This window comes from Arachis stenosperma, chromosome 10, assembly GCF_014773155.1.
Source record: "Arachis stenosperma cultivar V10309 chromosome 10, arast.V10309.gnm1.PFL2, whole genome shotgun sequence".
Lineage (NCBI taxonomy): Eukaryota > Viridiplantae > Streptophyta > Magnoliopsida > Fabales > Fabaceae > Arachis > Arachis stenosperma.
Genome location: NC_080386.1, coordinates 117,740,761 through 117,751,317, shown reverse-complemented (window position 1 = coordinate 117,751,317; position 10,557 = coordinate 117,740,761). Strand labels below are relative to the sequence as shown.

The following is a 10,557-nucleotide window of genomic DNA, read 5'->3' as shown; positions in this document are numbered from 1 at the left end:
CAGACAGACTTTGAGAAATCAAATTGACTTGTTGAGTCAATATCTTGTTCTGAGCCAATATGGCATTCAGAGCGTCAATCTCAAGAACTCCTTTCTTCTGACTAGTCACATTGTTCACAGGATTCCTTTCAAAAGTGTACATGAATTGGTTATTTGCAACCATTTCAATCAATTCTTGAGCTTCTGCAGGCGTCTTCTTCAGATGAAGAGATCCTCCAGCAGAGCTATCTAAAGACATCTTGGATAGTTCAGAGAGACCATCATAGAAAATACCTATGATGCTCCATTCAGAAAGCATGTCTGAAGGACATCTTCTGATTAATTGTTTGTATCTTTCCCAAGCTTCATAGAGGGATTCTCCATCCTTCTGTCTGAAGGTTTGGACTTCCACTCTAAGCTTACTCCATCTTTGTGGTGGAAAGAACTTTGCCAAGAAGGCATTGACTAGCTTTTCCCAAGAGTCCAGGCTTTCTTTAGGTTGAGAATCCAACCATATTCTAGCTCTGTCTCTTACAGCAAAAGGGAATAGCATCAGTCTGTAGACCTCAGGGTTAACCCCATTAGTCTTGACTGTGTCACAGATTTGCAAGAATTCAGCTAAGAACTGATGAGGATCTTCCATTGGAAGTCCATGGAACTTGCAATTCTGTTGCATTAGAGAAACTAATTGAGGCTTAAGCTCAAAGTTGTTTGCTCCAATGGCAGGGATAGAGATGCTTCTCCCATAGAAATCAGGAGTAGGTGCAGTAAAGTCACCCAGCACCTTCCTTGCATTGTTGGCATTGTTGTTGTTTTCGGCTGCCATGGGTTCTTCTTCCTTGAAGAATTCGGTCAGGTCCTCTAAAGAGAGTTGTGCCTTGGCTTCTCTTAGCTTTCGCTTCAAGGTTCTCTCAGGTTCAGGGTCAGCTTCAACAAGAATGCCTTTGTCTCTGCTCCTGCTCATATGAAAGAGAAGAGAAAAGAAATGTGGAATCCTCTATGTCACAGTATAGAGATTCCTTGAAGTGTCAGAGGAAAAGAAAAATAGAAGAAGATAAGGTAGAAGAATTCGAACTTGATTAGATAGGGTTCGAATTGTGCATTAAGGAGGAGTAGTACTCCATAAATAGAAGGATGTGGGAAAGAGGGAAGAGAATTTTCGAAAATTCAATTAAAAAGATGTTAATAATTTTCGAAAATTGAAAGTGGAAAAGAATTAAAGTGATTTTTGAAAAAGATTTTGAAATTAAAATTTAAAAAGATTTGATTGAAAACTATTTTGAAAAAGATGTGGTTGAGAAGATATGATTTGAAAACAATTTTAAAGGATATGATTTGAAAACAATTTGAAAAGATGTGATTTTAAAAATTGATGACTTGCCTAACAAGAAAAGATATGATTCAAACATAAAACCTTCCTTAATAGAAAAGGCAAAAAACGTTCAATCAAATCATTAATTGTTAGTAAGTATCTTTGAAAAAGGAAAGAAATTGATTTTGAAAACATTTGATTGAAAAGATATGATTTGAAAAAGATTTGATTTTGAAAAACTTTGAAAACTTGAAAAAAATTGATTTTGAAAACAAAATCTTCCCCCTAGCACCATCCTGGCGTTAAACGCCCAGAATGGTATACATTCTGGCGTTTAACGCCCAAAATGCTACCTCTTTGGGCGTTAAACGCCCAACCAGGTACCCTGGCTGGCGTTTGAACGCCAGTCTGCCTTCTTCACTGGGCATTTTTGAATGCTCAGCTTTTTCTGTATAATTCCTCTGCAGTATGTTCTGAATCTTCAATTCTTTGTATTATTGACTTGAAAAGACACAAATTAAAGATATTTTTGGATTTTTAATAATCAAAATGTAACAAGAATCAAATAACAATGCATGCAAGACACCAAACTTAGCAGTTTGTGTACTACTGACACTATATGAGACACATAAATACTCAAGCCAAAAGAATTCAAAGATCAGAGTAAGAAATCATCAAGAATTACTTGAAGATCCTTAAGACACATGAATGAATGCATGTAATTGACACCAAACTTAAGATGAGACACTAGACTTTAAGCAAGAAACATCAAATATTTTTTATTTTTATGATTTTGTAATTTTTTTTTTTGTGTTTTTCGAAAATTAAGTGGAAAAAAGGTATCAAAATTCTTAATGAGAATTTCAGGAATCAGTGCAATGCTAGTCTAAGACTCCGGTCCAGGAATTAGACATGGCTTCACAGCCAGCCAAGCTTTCAAAGAAAGCTTCGGTCCAAAACACTAGACATGACCAAAGGTCAGCCAAGCCTTAGCAGATCACTGCTCCAAAAGCAAAATTGATGAAAATCAACAAGCTCTTGTGGTGATGAGTTGAAACCTCGGTCCAATGAAATTAGACATGGCTTCTCAGCCAGCCAGATTTCAACAAATCATCATGAAACTCTAGAATTCATCTTCAAGAATTTCGAAAAAAAATAAATACCTAATCTAAGCAACAAGATGAACCGTCAGTTGTCCAAACTAGAACAATCCCAGGCATTGTTACCAAAAGCTTGCTCAAAACTTGAACAATCCCCGGCAACGGCGCCAAAAACTTGGTGCGCGAAATTGTGAACAATACTTTTCACAACTCTCATAATCCCCGGTCATGAACTCCAAAAACTTGGTAGTTCAATTCCATGGCATTACACAACTTCGCACAACTAACCAGCAAGTGCACTGGGTCGTCCAAGTAATACCTTACGTGAGTAAGGGTCGAACGAAAATAAGCATAAAAGATAAAGATAGTGATACTTATGCATATCATTGGTGTATGAGCTTCAGACAAGTGTATGAAGATGCCTTCCCTTCCGTCTCTCTGCTTTCCTATTGCCTTCATCCAATCCTTCTTACTCCTTTCCATGGCAAGCTCGTGTAGGGTTTCACTGTTGTCAGCAGCTACCTCCCATCCTCTCATTGAAAACAATTGCATATGCTCTGGTCACAGCATAGCGGAATTCATCTGTCGGTTCTCAATCAGACCGGAATAGAATCCATTGATTCTTTTGGCGTCTGTCACTAACGCCCCGCCCTCAGGAGTTTGAAGCACGTCACAGTCATTCAGTCATTGAATCCTACTCAGAATACCACAGACAAGGTTAGACCTTCCGGATTCTCTTGAATGCTGCCATCAGGTCCTGCCTATACCACGAAGATTCCGATTAAAGAATCCAAGAGATATTCACTAAGCCTCGGATGCTTGTAGAACAAGAATGGTTGTCAGTCACCTTGTTCATGAGTGAGAATGGTGATGGGCATCAATCATCACCTTCATCATGTTGAAGAACAAGTGATATCTTGGATAAAGAACAAGCGGAATTGAATGGAAGAACAATAGTAATTGCATTAATACTCGAGGTACAGCAGAGCTCCACACCTTAATCTATGGTGTGTAGAAACTCCACCGTTGAAATACATAAGCATAAGGTCTAGGCATGGCCGAATGGCCAGCCTCCCAATGATCTAAGATAGCATAAAACAAAGATAGCTACCAAAAGTCTCCCTTAATACAATAGTAAAAGGTCCTACTTATAGAAAACTAGTACATAGATGAGTAAATGACATAAAAATCCACTTCCGGGCCCACTTGGTGTGTGCTTGGGCTGAGCAATGAAGCTTTTTCGTGTAGAGACTCTCCTTGGAGTTAAACGCCAGCTTAGTGCCAGTTTGGGCGTTTAACTCCCAATTAGGTGCCAGTTCCGGCGTTTAACGCTGGAATTTCTTGAGGTGACTTTGAACGCCGGTTTGGGCCATCAAATCTTGGGCAAAGTATGGACTATTATATATTGCTGGAAAGCCCAGGATGTCTACTTTCCAACGCCGTTGAGAGCGCGCCAATTGGGCTTCTGTAGCTCCAGAAAATCCACTTCGAGTGCAGGGAGGTCAGAATCCAACAGCATCTGCAGTCCTTTTGAGTCTCTGGATCAGATTTTTGCTCAGGTCCCTCAATTTCAGCCAGAAAATACCTGAAATCACAGAAAAACACACAAACTCATAGTAAAGTCCAGAAAAGTGAATTTTAACTAAAAACTAATAAAAATATACTAAAAACTAACTAAAAGATACTAAAAACATACTAAAAACAATGCCAAAAAGCATACAAATTATCCGCTCATCAGATATCTTAAAGGAGGCACACAAAAGCGGATTCTCCATTCACCCGGGAAGTACTAAGATGTACCATGATTTAAAGGCGATGTTTTGGTGGCCGGGTATGAAGAATGATGTGGCGGAATATGTTTCAAAGTGCCTAACTTGTCAAAAGGTAAAGATTGAACATCAAAGACCTTCCGGGATGTTGCAACCTTTAGAGATTCCACAATGGAAGTGGGAAAGTATTGCAATGGACTTTGTGTCGGGATTGCCAAGGACTAGGACTGGTTTTGATGCTGTTTGGGTGATTGTGGACCGACTGACGAAGTCAGCTCACTTTTTGCCCATTCGTATGAATTACACCCTTGAGGAGCTAGCACGGTTATACATAAAGGATATTGTGAGACTTCATGGTGTACCTGCTACTATAATCTCTGATAGAGATCCTCGTTTCACTTCAAGGTTTTGGGGTGCATTTCGGAAAGCTTTTGGAACCCGATTAAGCTTGAGCACGGCTTACCATCCTCAAACAGATGGTCAATCTGAGAGGACGATCCAAACACTAGAGGATATGTTGAGAGCTTGTGTTTTGGACCAACCGGCGAGTTGGGATCGGTATATGCCATTGGTGGAGTTTGCATACAATAATAGTTATCATGCGAGCATCGGAATGGCCCCGTATGAGGCCTTGTATGGGAGGAAATGTCAATCTCCGCTATGTTGGTATGAAGCTGGAGAGAAAAGCTTGTTGGGGCCAGAAATGATAGCTGAGACTACTGAACAAGTCAAGAAAATCCGTGATAGGATGCTTACGGCGCAAAGTCGTCAAAAGAGTTACGCCGATCAAAGGCGAAAGCCCTTAGAATTTGAGGAAGGAGACCATGTTTTTCTTAAGGTTACTCCGACTACGGGAGTAGGTAGGGCGATTAAGGCAAAGAAGTTAAATCCTCGATACATTGGTCCATTTCAGATCCTAGAGAGGATTGGACCGGTGGCGTATCGGATGGCTCTACCACCTCCTCTTTCGAACCTGCACGACGTGTTTCACGTGTCGCAGCTTCGGAAGTACACCCCTGATGCTAGCCATGTGTTGGAACCCGAATCGGTTCAATTAAGGGAAGATTTGACGCTTCCAGTGGCTCCAGTCAGAATTGATGATACTAGTATTAAACGGTTGCGTGGAAAAGATGTTTCCTTAGTCAAAGTGGCATGGAGTCGAGGCGGTGTTGAGGAACACACTTGGGAACTTGAGTCGGAGATGCGAACGGATTATCCGCATTTATTCTCAGGTAATTGCATTTGAATTTTGTGGGCAAAATTCCCAATTAGGTGGGTAGAATGTAAAACCCGGTTAATTAACGGCTAATTAACCCATAAATGAGAATTTATTCTAGAAAGCCTAAAATGTGATTTTTATGGCTAAATGTGATAGAGGAGATTGAGACGAGAATTTTGGTACCAATTTTATAGAATTCGGACCAAGATTGGACCGAACGGGCCAAACCGGGCCAACCGGACCCAAAGTGGGCCCTTGGCCCAACATAACTTAACCAAAACCCTAGTTTTCAGCACTCTCTCTCATTTGTTACACACACAAGCTGAAATTAGAGAGAAAGGGAGGAAGAACACTCTCTCAAGTTCTCTCCCTTGGTTGATCTTCAAACCATCATAACTTTTGATCTAGAGCTCCGATTGCCGCCCCATTTGCGGCCACGCGTTCACCGCGGAGAGCTCTACAAAACCCATATAATCAATCTTGAGGTAAGCCATGTGTTGCTGTTCGAAATCTCAGCCCTTATTTTCGAGTTTCATGGGTGAAATGTTGAGATTTTGGGTTCTTTGATGTTATAGGACCAAACTCTCTTGAAGGAGAAGATTAGTCTTGTCTCCTTGGACCTTGGGTGTGGTAAGATTCTCAACCCTAGTGTATTTTGTTATTTTATGATGCTTGGGTTTTGAGATGTTGTGTATGGGTATGATGGTTATGGCTTAGGTTGTGTATGTGTGGATATTGGAGCTTGATTGGTGATTTTGAAAAGCTTGGAAAGGGTTTGGTGGTGAAAAATCTGTTCTTGGAGGTATTGAGGCCTTGAGAGCTTGTGGATATTTGGTTTGGAAGTGCTCCGGTGGAGCTTGGGAAATTCGGCTAAGGTATGGTTTCGGTTTCCCGTATCTAATATGTAATGTGGTAGGAAATACTTAGGCTAGAGGCCCTAAGATAGGCATTGAATGGTTGATGTTGTTAAATGATTGAGATATATGATGTGGTCATATATGTGATGATGATTATTGATGCCTTAATGGTATGATGTATGAGAAGTATGCATGTTGTGATATATGCTTGATGATTGGTTATGGTTGAATTGTGGGTTGAACCATGTTGATGGTAAGTATGATGTGATTGTGTACAATAATGATTTATTGGAATTGGTGTTGGGAATTGGCATGAGGAATAGTATATGATATGTCAATGTGTTTGAGTTTGAACCACTTGGGTGAAGTGGGGCAAAATGATGAGATAGTGATTTTTGGTAAATTGTGGTAAAGTGTCAATGTGTGAGTTGAGGAGGCTTGATGTTGAATTGACACATTTTGATTGGTTTCAAAGAAAAGGGATGAAATTGGCATGTTTTGATTGATTTTGAAAAGAGTTGAAAATGGTTTGTTTTGAAAATGGCATATTGTGGTTTTGTATGAAAATATGGTTTTGGGCATACTTTGACGGGACATAACTTGGACTACGGATCTCCGTTTGTACCAAATTTGCTTAGAAATGAAATTGGATCCGGGATGTCCATACCGTTCGAAGAACGGGTGAAAAACGATTTAAAACGAGGAAGTTATGTCCGTTGGAAGATTGGGGTGTAAATCTGTGAAATTCTGCAGCTTTTAACTTAGAAAATTTTTAGCAGAATGACCCCTTGCGCGTGGGCGCACCTGGCGCGTACGCGCCGATCTTCCGAAAAGTGCCATCCACGCGTACGCGTGATGTGCGCGGGCGCCGATTGTGCTGCACCCAATGCCCAGCCATTTTCCAGAGAGTTATGCCAGAATTGTGCCGGTGTTGTGCCTGGGGCACGAGAACCCGCGCGTACGCGTGGTAGACGCGTGCGCGTCGATTGGCAAATTTGAATCCACGCGTTAGCGTGCATGACGCTTGCGCGTCGATAAGTTTTGAGGCCATCCACGCGTGCGCGTGGAGTGCGCGTACGCGTGGCCCTGTTTTCATCCCAAAGTTGATTTTTGAGTTTTAAAAGCCAAATCTCATACTTCTAAGCCTCCGATCTCACCATTTATGTCTTAAATCATTATGATATACCTAGCATGAGAAAAAGGGCTAGTGAATGTGGTAACTTGCGAGTGAAGCAAGGGGAAATATATATGATCATTGAGGATCAAAGATGATTAGGTGAGATGCGGAGAATGGCGGTGGAGGTGCTTGATATGCCATGGGCCGAAAGGCTGTAATTGTCAATGAAATGGCTGGTTTGGATTTAACCGTGAGCCAGAATAGCTGTGTATGCTATGAATATTGGCTGGTATGGATTTAACCGTGAGCCGGAATAGCTGTGTATGCTATGAATATTGGCTGGTTCTGGACTGAACCGTGAGGGATGGCTGATATGGATGTTGATCCATGGATGAGGATTCATGCATGTTTATGCTGAATTATTGATAATTGTGATTTGCACTTCCACTATCAGAGATACGAGTTTCCCTGGGTAGTAGCAGTGGCTAGCCCACGTGCTCCAGGTTGAGACTTGATACTCTGGTGACCCTAGTCGTAAGTGTGGCCGGGCACTGTGAAAGACCCGGATGAGCTCGCCCCCGAAAATATCACCAGTGAGGGGTGATGGATATGGATCATGTTATGATCAAGTTTATAACGAGTATAACTCGAGTTGGGGATGCGCGACGAGGGACAGTCCAATGGTTAGCGACCAGGACTTGTCGGGTTGGCTCTATAACCGACAAGATGATATCATCGGCCATAGGGACAGGCATTCATCATATGCATACTATGTGAATTGTTTGAGATTGCCTAGTTGACTGCATTACTTGCTAATTGTCTAAATGTCTTAACTGCTCCTATTTGTATATTCTTTGTCTGATATAATTGTGTTTGCTATAATATACTCCTGCTGGTGGTGGGAGGTTTGAAGGAATTGGAAAGGGAAGTATTAGTTAGACTGAAGAATCTTTAGTCAGATGCCTTATATGGTTTAGCTTGTTTATAAGCTTTGATATTATCTGGGGGAAGTTCTAGGATTGCCTTCGCTTTCCTCTATTATTATGTTATATATGTGGAATGTTACCATGCTGGGACCTCTGGTTCTCACCCATGCGGATTTTGTGGTTTTCAGATGCAGGACGTGAAGTTTCCCGCTGAGGCATGCTGGAGACTTCTAGATTTGCGAAGATTCCTTGTTCTTGGGGACTCTGTTTAGTTTATATGTTTTGCTTAGATACTTTTATCTCCATTAAATAATACAAACTGTGATGACTCCTCTTATGGAGATTTTGGAGAATAGGTTATGTATTTATGTCCCTTTGGGTTTCCTTTGGGGTTTTCATTATTTTATCATATGTATATATTACTATGCTCGGACCGGTTATCTTCGCAGCCAGATTCTGAGTCTTGATATTCCTGTTTTTGACACTCCTTTGTATATATATAATCTCGCGTTGGTTTACCCTTGTTCGCTACGTTATCGATCGGAGTGTTGCGCTTTTGAGTTGCGATTTTTGTTTACCCCTTTTTCTATAAAGGCTCCTAGTTATAATCAATCATTCATACTACTATACGTACTAAATTTTTATTTTAGATGTCGTAATACCTGGCCATCTCTGAATTATGACTTAAGCATAAGACTCTGTATGGTAGGGTGTTACATTTCCTCCCAATATAAAATGGAAAACAGGATCATCCCCCTCACTGAGAAAGAAAGGTCAGACACCCTTTATAACACGAACCTTAAAAAAGTAATTCTTGAAATCATGAAAAGACTCATAAAAAATGGAAAAACCTTTTCTACCTTGAATAGCTTGGAAAAAAAATCAACCTTGTTTTTTGGAGCTATAAAATTTGGTGAGGACAAAAAGATAAAAGAAGACCTTAAGGGAAGGTCGAATATCAAGTTTCCAACAAAGAAATTAGTATATTTTCAAGAAACCTCAAAAATTGGGATGCAATTGGGTAGGAAGAACATTGAAGAATTTAAGGACATTGGACTTAAAATAAGAGAAGGGAAGAATATTCCCTAATTTTGTAAAAAAGCAATCATACACATACATGAAATGATGTTCCGACCTATCAAGTCAGGAAAAACAAACCCCTCCTCAGGATTGGTCACTTAGATCTCATACCTATGCTCATCCTCTCGATTCTCACCTAATCTATGGTACCTACAAAAGGTCTCGGCATACTCTCTATCAATAACAAGGACAGGAGTAATAACAAATATATCTACCTAGGTCAGATCGGATGGAACTTTAGACGACATGTTGTAAATAACTGACTGAGACATACAAGCTATACCTACAATACAATAAACAAGAAAAATACCACAACAAGAAGTCAGAAAGTCGGGTCATCATCAAAAGATTACTGGTCTTACATTTTCTCATACACACAAACTATCATCACATTGTTAGATACAGAAACGTGTATCATCTTTTAACATATAAAGTGGCAGGATTTGGGGGAAACACAAGCATAAAAATTCCACTCACCTGTAACAAATAAAGATCAAGACCAACACAAAATTTCCAAAGCTAAAACCCCATTTTCCAAAATATTTACCAACACTGCTAAAACAACTATGCCAGTTAAAAAACTCAAGAACGATTAAGCAAATTTTCAATCAACAAACACAAAAGTGGCAAAGCAGAACACAAAAAACATAGCAAGAAGAAGGGGTAAAAAACTAGCCTGAAAAAAAGAGTGCAAAATGGAAAAAGAGCACTTCAATAGCAAAAGCATGTACAGTCCAAAATCTTCAGTGAACAAATGAGAACACCCGAAATTCAAGATAAAGAAATCTTGAAAGAAGAACAAAGATTGCAAAAATAATGGAGGGAGACGAAAAAGAAGCAATACAAAGAAAGCGAAAAAAGAAAGAAAGAAGAAAAATGAAGTATTTATAAAACACTAAGGGGCAAAAAGTGTCATTTCGCACCCCTCATTAATGGCATGCACAGTTACCAACGTAACCGAAGAAAGAACGTGTGTGATGTTATGAAAAGACGTGACGTTTCAAAAACACGTCGAGTGCCTGACTTATCCCAGAAAGGCGGTTTATCCGACGTAAATGAACAAATCCACTAATGCTTGAGCCGACCTCATAAATTTCCAAAGTCAAACATGGGCACTGTTCATACCATGGTCCAAAAACATAAAGCCAGACCCATAGAATAAAAGTCCACCCAAAAGGGTGGCCTCATCTACCTACCC

The 10,557-nt window shown here is 40.2% G+C and overlaps 1 non-coding gene across 1 annotated transcript; it reads left to right on the top strand.

The window, feature by feature from the left end:
* Positions 1-292: 292 nt before the first annotated feature.
* Positions 293-400, top strand: LOC130958989 (small nucleolar RNA R71). Its single transcript, XR_009078087.1, has one exon. It is a non-coding gene; the product is annotated as a small nucleolar RNA R71 (small nucleolar RNA).
* The last annotated feature ends 10,157 nt before the right edge of the window (positions 401-10,557 follow it).